The sequence below is a fragment of the Lepidochelys kempii genome, chromosome 9, assembly GCF_965140285.1.
Source record: "Lepidochelys kempii isolate rLepKem1 chromosome 9, rLepKem1.hap1, whole genome shotgun sequence".
Classification (NCBI taxonomy): Eukaryota; Metazoa; Chordata; order Testudines; family Cheloniidae; genus Lepidochelys; species Lepidochelys kempii.
The window spans coordinates 27,882,095-27,894,762 of NC_136388.1; positions in this window are offsets into that span (position 1 = coordinate 27,882,095).

Genomic DNA, 12,668 nt, shown 5'->3' on the forward strand with positions numbered 1-12,668 from the left:
TCGTGGACCTACTTATTTAGTGAAGTATACATTTTTTTTTCTGTAGATATGTTAAGTTGTATGCAGTGTAGGTATGTAGGAACTACTACATCTGTGTAAACACCAGTCTTGAGATCTGTTAACCCTATGTATAAATGGAACTGGTTTTATTTAAAATTGAGAAGCGGGGATTCTTTTAGTGGCTGTACTATGAATTTAAAGCACACTCAATTAAGCTGAGTGGGCTTTGTTGCATTACATTGCTTATCTAAATGGAACATCATGTGTAGCTGTCACCTAGTTTTACTATAGCATGTGGCAGTGCATTAGCGCTTATAATGGTGGAACACCTTATTCCATGCCCCTTGCAAGACTATCCTCCTAAAACAAGTGTTTGTTAATGTAAAATCAGTAGGTTTTACTTGATGAGGCTGACTAAACATGACAAGGCAACAACTGCTTCGGGAATGCTTTAGTACTAACAAGTTAAGGCATAGCAGCTGTGATAAATGCTGCTGTTGGGACTGTCAGTGTTAAACTTTTGTTGGCAGCAGTGTATAACTTGGCTGTAAATACTTCTTGAACCACTCAACCATCATACACATGCCATTTACACGCACACAATACCTCCAAAGAGAAGTAACATGTTTTCATGTGAACCAAGCTACTGGGTCCAAACCTGCCTTTGTCTCTATCACTTAAATATTTCCCCATCAAACACCCCAGCTGCATTCAAATAACCCTAAAAATCTGATTTGACTTCCTTGTGTATAAGACTGAAATTATCTTTGTGATGCAATGTATCACACCTAGTTTATTGCAGAAGTCTCTCAAAAGCGTAGGCTGTCAAACTACCTTTTGTAATAGCTAAGTCTAACTTAAAGGTGGAGTCGGTCTTCCATTGTGCACTTCTTTTGGGAAAATAAAGGTCTGTTTTTCCAGCATGTTTTTTGGGTAGAAGAAGGGGGTATTACTCAAATTTGGTTGCATTAAGAATTAACTAGAAAAATAAGCTATGCTACTTTCATAGGGATGTGTTACTAACCACCTAGTGGCAGATCCTCAGCTGCCTAAGTCCACTTGAAATCAGTGGGCTTATGACAGTTTATACAGCTGAGGATCTGCCCCATAGTTTAGCCAGACAAGTTATGTTCTCTGTCCTTGGAAATTGGTATAATTTGTAAATGAGAAAGTTTGTGTACAATTGCAGTACTATTTTAAATAAATTACTTTTAAAATGTGAATTGTCTCCCTTTTAAACTTGTAGGTGCTGACCATTCCAAACTAAATCTTCTGGTTTAATGGGAAAATTAGCTCCTAATTTTTTTTGTTAGAGTTGTCAATACCTTTCTATGGTATCACTCAGAATGAATTTAAATATCAATTTTGCTGCATTTTATGTTGTTCAACAGTTTATGCAAGCTTGATTAAATGAGATGTTAAGTTTTGGTTCAGTCCAGTGTGAATAATTTTTTTTATACTCTGCTGTTTAGTAGCCGAGTTGGCTGCCTCCAGCATGGTATAACAATCCCACAACAGAGTTTCGAGAAAACATGGAGTAATTGCTTATTTTTAATCAGACATGGATGATGATCTTGATGTTACTGAGCCTTATGTGGTTATAGTGAGAGCCACATAGCTTGAATGAGAAAGAAATGAGTTTATAGCTTTGAGTATCATAAATGTACTTTAACACACTATTACAGTTGGAAAATGGTAGTGTCTAGTTTCCATAAGGCTAAGTATTCTAGTTTTTCTTTAATCAAATGGATTGAAACTGTAGTCAGATTCATTCCCGACTAATACCTCGTTTTGGCTGTACAGTTACTAAGGAGAAGTTTTTATACGAGTCATGTATGGTAACAATTTGGTCATTAACCCAGAAAGAGCATTGCTATGTAACTTAGAATTAATAAAAAGCACTGTTTAAAACAGGGTTAGATTTAATAAAGCACTAGGAATTATACTCTAGGGCCTAATTTTGCATTGGCAGGGGCATGAACTAGCCAACCTAATTCAGTTTCCATCTCACTAAGTATTAAACCTTATGCTTAAATGAGAAACAGGTCTGATCATTAGAAACTATTAATAGAGCCACTAACATTATATATAAGGCCAGCTCCTTAGCTGGTGCAAAGTGGCTTAGCTCTACTGAAATCAGTAGAAATCAGTATGCAGATTTGTCAGATAAAGACCTAGTCCATGGTAGGGGCCATATTTGGTTAGCTACAAAATGTTTCCCATAATACTGGAGCATCTCTGATTACAGTTATGAAATACATGTATAGGGCCAATCGCTTTTAGTTATTTTCCTCTTTGCACCATGTCTTTTTATCCAAATATGTAAAAAATGGGACTTGTCTTATTATAGAAACTTGAAGAAAAATTAGTCTCCAAATCTTAATCATTTTGTTAGTGGTAGCTATTTGCCAACAAATATTACTTAATACAGTCAATGGGTAAGTGTCAAAGAGTCAGGCTTGCTTACACTTAAAACCCAAGCACTGCTTTCAAACTTGGATTTAGTTTTCTTTGCAAACAGATGATGTAGGGAAGTCTCAATGTTATCTAAAAATACAAAGTTTATCAAATCTTATGATGCAATATACTGGTGTAATCTAACATAGCACAGGTAAGTACTTTGATTTTTTTTTTTTTTAAACCATGTACTATTCTGTTAATGCAAGTCAACAGATGGTCATGTTATAGTAACTGCTTTAGAGGCAACGGAGAACAAAGTCCTCTGCCTTATGAGTGGTCCTGAGGATATTAGTGGGATCATTAGTGAGTAAGTGAGGCAGGATTTGGTCTTATTTTGCATCATAAGCCAGTTTCCTGAATTAACTTCAGCTTGACTGCTGTATGAATTTAGAATTAAATTGCAGTCAGAACATTACCTATAATAGTGTCCCTAAACCAGGCTATCACTATACCTACTGGACTAGTGCCAAGGATACATTTTCATTCAACATTTAGTATTACACTACCAATATTTTTCTTATGATACAGAATCTGCTGCAGCAATAGACTAATCTGTGAGTGAGTTTTTCTGTAATGTCTTGGAAACTATGAAACCTCCTGAAGTGATTAAATGAATAGAATTATTTCAGTTAGATTGTTGGGGGAAACCTTTGTAGAACTTACAAATTCTAATTTTTATGATTTATGTATAACTAACCCTCAATATTCATTGAATCAGCTTTTTGCTGACAGACCAGGTTAGGTATTGCACATCCTGTCTGGAAGCAGCTACACAAAGAAGTCATTAACATGGAATGACTGTGCCTTAGGAGAACAATGAACATAGCTTGGCCAAACTCCTTAATAAAAGAAACTAGTTATTCCATGAAGGGAGGTTGGAGCAATAGAAATTAGAAGCTGCTGTTAAAAATCACATGTGCTCTTGGAACTATTTGACCAATGGACCAAAACTAGAAAGAGCTTATGCAGGAGCAGAAAGAGAGGAGGATCTGGGGATCCTGACTAACCAAAAACCCAAAGGAGTCTGAATGGTGAAGCTGCCGGAGGGTGGGTTTTTACATGCAGGTTTTGTTTTTGTATGGATCTATACATCTCTGCTTTTGCCAGGAATAAAATATGTGGGTATCTAAAAAGTCACTTTCAAATCTTCTGAGTTCCTTATTGTAACTGTCTCATGTCTCCAGAACACTGAATTGGAATAGCCAAGGGGATGGAGCTCTGAGAAAGTGTTAAAGCTTTCAGGGAGGTGTGGGAGGATGGATTTCAGCACTTATCTTGGGTTGAGGGTTACTTCCTCTTTACCATATAGATGTAGCTGAATGAGATTGGGAGGAGGTCCCTCTCAGTGAGGGAGTCTTCCCCCTATTTGCATGATGGTATCTATCAATATTTTTGCATTAAAAAAAAGGATTGTAGCCACACTTTTGGGTTAATTAATGTATCCATGAAGCCAAAGCACATGGGCATATTAAAATAATGTATTTGTAATTTAGGGGTGAAGGACTCATTGCTTTCTAGTTATTGCTTGTCTGGGCTTCTACAATGCTAAACTTTTAAAGCCATAGAGATGCCAATGCTTTTATGAACAGAATCACATTTTTAGTTGATTTGGTGGACTTATCTTTGATAAAACAATATTCATTTCAAAATCTTAATGCATATAATGCAAAAGGAAATAAGCATTGCATCATTCTTAAATAAAACAGTTGTAGCTACATGGTGTAGCTTGCAGTTTCTCTTCTGCATTGTAGCTGTATTTTTTCTTCTTCCTGTCTTGTAGGGCTTTCCTGAAATGCAGCACAGCCGAGTTAGAGTAAATGCCACATCCAGCTGCTTTTAAAAGAAGCAGACTTCCATAATTGGATTGTGTGGCTCAGCAATGTTTGTTATAATTTACTATATTTAATGTCCTAATAGGCTGTGATATCACACAAATAAAAATTCAGAAACCTTTGTATCGCTGGAAGAAAACCACTAACATGCACCAGGCCTCCTGATAATTTACATGAGCAGGGCTCTTGTCGGAGGGGAACAGCCCTGAATGTTGGCCTGGATCCAGCTATCCTTTGTTGTTTGGTGAGTGAGAGTTATCCTCATTTTATAGTTTGAGAAACTTTGGCTGAGAAAGGTTGTGACTGGCTCAAGATGACATAGCGATCAAAGTAAGCAATAAAAAACCGTGTTGTTCTGGCTCAGTCCCCTGCTCTAACCAGCAGGAAGTACTGTTCTACAGTCACATGGAGGATATGATATAGGATAGTACCTGTGGGTTGTGGTGGGAGGAGGAGTTGGCTTCAATTCATAGGAGAAGTAGGAGTTACACTTATGTAAGGGGAGAAAGATACAGGGGAGGGGCCTTGATAGGTGTGGACAAGGGGGAAGTAAAGCAGTTTTCCAAAGTAGAGTACTAGGAATCATCCTCTAGTCCCCCTTAAGCAGTGACAAGAAGTGGGCAGGAGTAGCCTTTTCTAGGTCCTGACTCAAGCCCTTCCACCATACACTATAATACCACTTGCATGGGAAAACAATTTACATCACTTTAATAATTGTACCATATCAACAGTGACACCCAGTGGGCAGATCAGTTAATCACACAGCAGAAGTCTTCAGCAATTTGGGTAGTCATCTTTCTATAATGACAAATTAGCCCTGATTAGCAACTCTAAATAGACACACACTCTCAGCTTTTGATGGCAGAGCAAGAGCAGCAAGATTATCCAAGAACTTGCAGAGTGAAAACCACATATGATGAGATGAAAACAAATAGATTGTTTCCTTAATTCCTTTTAAAAAAAAAATTAAAAGCCAAATGTAATGAGTAAGGTATTTACATGAATACAACAATTGCTATTATCAGCAGGAGAAAGGAATGCCGACATGAAAGTCTCTTGTCTTAGATTTTAGCATTTATTTTTTATTTTTTTTAAATCAGGGTTTCACAAATCTTTTCCTAGTGTAAATCACCACTTTGAGATCTTCTGAGGAAAAGTGCTCTCTAAGAGCTAGGTATTAATACTAAAGTATAATAGAGAAGTTGTCTCATACATGATCACTCTTTCCATTCCAGATTGTGAAAATCACTTGCAAATCCAACCTTAATCAGATAACTTCCCTGTGACAATTACACCAATTGCTTAGGTGGAAAAACAAGATTAGAAAAGTATTCACTGTTCTCTTTTAGTGCAAAATGGCAGCCAGAAACTACAAGGAGGAGCCAGCACCATGTGACTAGCCACTGCTCCATGGACTACCACCAAATGCTCTGTGCACCACAGTTTGGGAACCTGCTTTATGTAACAGGCTTTCTAAAGGGACATTGTCAACTTGTCTTGACAAACCGTATATCCAAGGCACTATTTCCTGGATGATGCTTTTCATATATAAGAGGCTTGAATAGCTTTGTGACAGTTTGTTTTTTTTAAACTACACTGGGATACTCTGAAAGGAGGAGATTACTGCAGGTGACTATTAATCACCATCTTGCAAATGGCAAGGTAAATACAGTTTTCACTAAACTTGAGGCCTCTGTGTTAGATGTTTGTTGTGGAGAGAATTATTTCTAATGCTGTTACGCTGGGAGTAGGTTTCATTGGCCCACTGTAAAAACACATAGGGAACTAGTGGGGCAACTTTCCCTAGCAATATTAAAGGCCCCATTGGTGTGGGTGGGCAGAACTGCAGGTTCTGAGGGACAAATTCTGGGAAATTAGAGGTGTTCTTACCATGCCAACAGGTGGCCAGGGAAGAATGGCTGCCTGAGATGGCCCAGAGTAATACTGATGTGAAGCCAGGTCTCCGTGCGCAAATACCTCTGAAAATAAAGTGATGCTGAGGAAGGGTGAACTCACCATTGGCACACCCCTACAGGACTGGGAATGGCATATCCATCTCTCCTCATCTAGTGCCTCCCAACTCACAGTGGTCTGCTTCTTTGCATGACTTAGCCCTCCAGCCAGACAACATTTTAGTCCCACCCTCCTAGGGTAACAAAGTCTAACAAAAAAACAAAACAACAAGTCCTGTGTCCTTATAAAAGGTCTTACCCCTGAACTTTGGGCTGCATGGCCCACATACCCTTTTCTCAGGGCATCCAGTAGTCCTTTTCCCATTCCCATGGCTGGTGGGTACGCAGGCCCATTTACCATTATGCCAGCCCACAGATCCTATAACCATCAGCCAAGGTCTGTTCCATCAGGCTCCTTGCTGCTTCCTCCCTGGACTTCTTCCTACCAAGCCTGCTAGCAGGCCTCTCCAAGTTCACCCTTCTTTCAGCACTAGGACTCACAGAACTCTCTCCTGGAACCTGCCAACAAATCCCCAAACCAAGATTACAAATTATCTTCTGCCCTTCTGGGGCTTGACCTTTCATGTCCCTTACTTAATACCTCAGTTGAATACCTCCAAGGTCTCTCTCTCCCTGGAAGTCCCCATCCTGCCTTTTTATTACAGCTCACTACCAGAGTTTACTCCACTCTGGTAGCAGCTCCAGTTCTTTCCTGGACTCCTAGCAGACTTCTCTACTTAGAAGAGATTCCTAGGGCTAACTTTCTAGGTTTTCTCCTCAATTCTCTAATCCTAGAGAGTAACTAGAGTTTCTCTTCCTTGTCCAGGCTCCCTTTCTTTATACTAACCACCTACCTCCCCCCCAGCAGGCACTCATGTTCAAATTAGACCTGGCCCATCCCCATCCTCTAGGTACAACCAGCTATGTTAATTGGCCTCACCAGCTCCAGTTAACTCTTTCAGAGACAAGATGGGGTATTTACCCCATCACAGCTGTCTATGGTGAATTGTAGGAATGTCTGAAAAAACAAATGCCCAGTCAGAAATGCTGTTTAACAGAACTGTGTTTCAAGCGGGGCCATGGGTGAGTTATTGATATGGTGACAAAGCTGTTCAACTCCTTGAAAAATCAGAACATGGCAATGACATTACATGTGGGTACTATCTTAGAATAACTTCTGACATGGCCCAAACCCAAGAGATGTAACACAGCCCATTCAGTAGGTTAGTCAGAGCTGATCTTGATATAAGCCTCAATAAAAGAGGATGAAAGAAAGAAGTGAGGAGAGCAGCTTCTGCATTACGCCAAAGAGTTCTTGGAGAGTAATAAAGAGCTTGGAAGGTACCATCAAATTCAGAATCTGACTGTCCTTAAATTTGTGACCATGCTGACTTGCATTGCCAAACATCATGATACAACTATCACAACCCAGCTTCAGGACATGATAATGTTGTGACCCTGCAACTCCATTGGCAAAACGGCTCCACGGCTGTTAAAGGCTGAGTATCCTTAAGTTAAAGCACTCTTCTAGGTAATTTTACAGACTCAAATTCTACGTACTAATGGAATAATCATATGCACAGGAAAACTTAATTCCCTCCATTAGCAAATACTAAATTCTCTCCCCACTCTTATTTCTGTCTCACTGTCTCTTAGTCTCATCCCAACCAGTTTTTATTTACGGTCAGATTTCCCTATTTCCACTAAGAAGTCCCCCTTGCAGGTTACAGGGGAGGGGACATTTACTTCCTCTCCCCCCAGGAAATCTCAGGGATAAGCACCCACATCTGAGTTTTCCACAGAGAGCAGTCCTTGAAGAAAAGATTGTGATGACAGGCAGTGCTGCTTGCAGAAATATTACCAGTGGCCTAGTGTTCCAAAATCCCTCAAAGATGAGAGTTCTTGTGCTCAGCCATTGTCCATGTTCATTTAAAAGACGGGGAAGTGAATTTTGCTGAATTAAAAACAAATCTTTTTAAGTCAATTTTTTTCCTCAGAAGATAGCAACAAACTTGGGTTGGGAGAGGAGAGGGAAGTGAGTCAAGTGGGAAACCTCCAGCTTTTCTTTTGCACTGTAGGCAGCTCTGGGAAATCTGCCACATGCTGCAAAATGCACAATTCGTTGAGGGAGTTCAAACCAGCAGCAGCAGCAACTAACCTTCCTTGAAGATCCTGGTGGACAAAACAACGGACTGATGGGCACATTCAAAGATGGATTTAATTAATGAGTGCATGTGCAGATAAAACAAGTTACAGTGTCCCAGCTACAAACTGAACCAGAGAAGGGAGCAGAAAGAAACAGGAAGGTCAGATGAACAGAAAGTGACAGAGAGATATAAATGTGAGGAAGTGAGGATAGGACATGTAAATTTGTGAAACTAATTTCTTTCTACTTGTGTAAATGCAGTTTCTTAAATGTCCTAGGCTAATCTGATGCATTCAGTTTTAAGCTTTCTGCCAGCAGGTGGAGACAAATTACCAGCAAGTCACTTCCTCACCCTATCAGCAAAAGTCTTCCCTAAATAGCATATCTTTGTGAGAAAGGAAAGGGATTCAGAAAGGGACTGACTAACTCAGTTCAGATGTGGACTCCCTCTAGTCCCATTGTTGAGTCACATGGACAATTTTTTAAATCAGGAATATCTAAAATTATATAGACCTTAATCCAGAGCTACTAGTCATAGATAGTTTCTCAGAAAAGCAGGCCATTTTATCTAAATTCCCCTCAAAATGGATTTATTCTTATTATTTATGTGTATTACCATAGCACCTAGGAGACCTAGTCATGGACCAGGACCTCATGATACCCAGTTTTATACATCCAACTTTGCATAATTTATTCTTACCCTTTCAGTTTACATATCTGTCTGACCTAGGGGTTCTGTACTGGAATATCTGAGCATCGCCCAGATCAGGAGAATGGCATAGCAAAGTCCTTACAGCTATACACTGGGGATAATAATACTGACTAACCTTGGAAGTAGTTAATGCTTTAAGTACTTAAGTACTACAGCTTACCAGAATGCTCAAAAAATTTTCTAGTTTCTAGGGAAATGGAGGTTACTTACCTGTAACTGGAGGTTCTTCAAGATGTGTGGTCCCTATCTGTGTTCCACATGTGGGTACACATGTACACTATGTGCCTGAGTCTGGAGATTTTTAGTAAGCAGTGTCCATTTGTCTGCACATCCGCAGTTGTTTTCATGCTCTGAACCAAAGGTATAAGGGACGGCTCAGACCAGCACCTCTCCAGTTCCTTCTTCTGCCACAAATCCAGTTATGAGCAGCAGCAGAGGGGACAGAGGGCAGGTTGTAGGCTACAGATAGAGACCATACATCTCGGAGAACCTCCAGTTACAGGTAAGTAACCTCCATTTCTTCTTTGAGTGATGGTCCTTATGTGAATTCCATACATGGGAGATTAGCAAGCAGTAGTCAAACAAGAGGTTGGTGGAAGGATGCAGAAATGATGGCTGTCTGTAATACTGCTATTCCACAAGTGTATCAGTAGTAGAAGACTGGACCAAAGTGTAATATCTTGTGAAGGTGTATAAGGAGCTCCAGGCAGCTGCCCGACATACCTCCAGTAGAGGTATGTCTCACAGAGATGCAGCAGAGGTTGCTTGTGCTTTGGTGGAATGGGCCTTCATCCCCGTTGTGGGAAGGATGTGAGCTATTTGTTAACAAAGGATAATGCAGCCAAAGATCCATTTAGAAAGTCTCTGCTCGGATACAGCCTGATCTCTGTTATGGTAGCAAAAAGTCCAGGTGTCTTGCTAACTGCTTTTGTTCTTTGTAGATAAAAGTCCAGAGCTTTTCAGACTTCTAGAGAATGAAGACTTCTCTCCTCATCAGAGGCATGTGGTTTTGGAAAAATATTGGTAAGTAAATGGTTTGACTCAGGTTAAACTCTGAAATTAGTTTTGGGGTGAATTCTGGGGGGGAATTCAGTTGTTGTGGGATGAAAGAAGATAGTGAGGTTGTTGATAGGGAGATGAAAAGCGCTGATTGCTGCTAAGTGAATCCATAGGGAACTAACAGAGACTAGATGTTTTAAGGGTAACTAGATATTCTAGAATAGCAGGGATCCCACTCAACTTTGGCGGTGTCATGCTCCAGAGGAGAAACACTTCTACTTGGCTGAATAGCATATCTTAATAGAATCCTTCCTACTTCGGTTGAGAATAGATTGAACCACCCTGGAACATAAATGCTCTACTCCTGATGCGCATCAAAACACCAGGCTTTGAGTTGCAGTGGTCCCAGGTTGGGGTGCCTGAAGGTGCCATTGTGGAACTCTTTCTATAGCTTTGTGATGGAGAAGGGAATCCACTTTTTGATGCAGAATTTCCCTCTGAGATTGTTCGCTGAAAAGGAAGTGGGAAGGAGGTTTGTGAGTAGGGATTGACAGAAACTTGATCAGATAGATATAAGGAATAATTTTCAGTACCCATTTGTCTGTTGTTAAAGCCCTCCAGTGGTGGCAAAGCAACCTTCAAAAAACTGAAGGGCAGGATGATGTGGCATCAGTAAATAGTCACGGGTCTCACTGATCCCTTCAAAATAAATTATTTGCCTGTGGGTTAGAGTGAGGTGTGGCAGGGGTGTTTCAGGAGGTGGGTACTTAGGCCTTTGTACCCTCTGTCATTTGCATGGTGGTTCCTAGGAGCATTGGTGGTAAAATGGTTGAGGAGGAGGTCTTGCTCTGTACCGTTGCTTGTCATGCTTCCTTTTAGGGGCGGGGTTATGGATACCCAGAGAACAAGTTTGTCCTTGAGAGAGTGGAGAGGTTCATCCATCTTTTCTTTGAACAAGTTAACTGTATCAAGGGCAGATCTTGAATAGAACTTTACACCTCCCTAGGGAAACCAGAGCATTGTAACCAGGCATCTCTCTTCATGACAATTGCCAGTTATCCCTTTGGATACGGTGTCCAGAGAATTTACTGCAGTCTGGGGAGAGGTTTTGGCCCTTAATTTGCCTTAATTAAGGGATGCAACTGAGCTCTTGTCTTTCTGAGGGAGCTTGCCCTTAAAATCCAACAACTTCACATAATTAGTGAAATCCTATTTAGCTAGAAGGGTCTGATTATTTGAAACTCTAAATTGGAGACAGTGGAGAAGACCTTCTTCCATAGGAGGTTGAGCTGTTTGGCACCCTTGTCTGAGGGTGTAGTTTTGGGGTACTGAAGACTGGAGTACTTTCAGTGCCTGCTTGATCCACCAGAGAGTTGGGTGGTGGGTGAGAGAATAGAAACTCTGCTCCTTTAGATTGAACAAACTAGCACCTCTCGACCCTCTTTGTGATGGGAGCACAAGAAGCAGGAGTGTGTCAGGCTGTGTAGCTGAATTCATGACAGGCTCATTGATCAAGAGGGCCACTCACGTGGGACCCAAGGGTTGGAAGATGTTCAACAAACTATCTTAATGCTCCTGATCCTCTTCAAGTTGTATCTGGATGGTCATCAGGCAGAGATAGTGAAGATGGGGTAACCACCTCTGGGATAAATGATTACATTGCTCCCAAAAGTGTTGGAACCATCAGTTCCTGTTCACCTTCAAGAAGGATGTTAAAAAAATTGGAGATGGCTCAGAGAAGACTCATGAGAATGATTAAAAGATGAGTATGCATGGCCTAACTGCGGTAGACTCAAGGCACTCAAACTATTTAGTTTATCAAAAAGAAGCTTAAGGGGTGACTTGAACACAGATTATAAGTACCTCAACGGGGAACCGAAATTTGATAATACAGGGATTTTCAATATAACAAGCAAAGATATAACAAAATCCAGAAGTTGAAGTGGGACAACTTGAGACTAAAAATAAGGTGCAAAATTTTAACAGTGAAGATAATCAATCATTAGAACAATCTACCAAGAGTTGTGGTGGATTCTAGAAATTTTAAAATCAAGATTGGATGTTTTTCTACAAGCTATTCTTTAATTTAAGCCCAACTATTGAACGTAAAGCAGGAATTAATACAGGGAAGTCCTATAGCCTATATTATGAAGGAGATCAGACTAGAGGATCACAATGGGCCCTTCTGGCCTTCAAATCTATTAATCAATGACTAAAAATTTCCTGCAAACATTTGTGTTTGCCAGGCAGATGTGAACAGATACCTAATGTGTCATTGTGACATACACATGGCTATTTAGGTGCCTCTGTGTGTGTGTGTGTGTGTGTGTGTAAACAGATTTTCATACACACATCAGGTGATTTCACAAAATTTAGTTCTGTATGTGCATGTATGCACTTGTGCATGTCTAACTTTGCTCTGTGTTTTCAGTTCCCTGATGTATTCTTTCTGTTTCAGTGCTTCAATTATATGTCTTCTTTGAAAATAACAATCACGGAACACCTTACTTTAAATGGGCACCAGATGCCTCAGCTTCTGCATTACCCACAAATATGTGTGTGAGAAA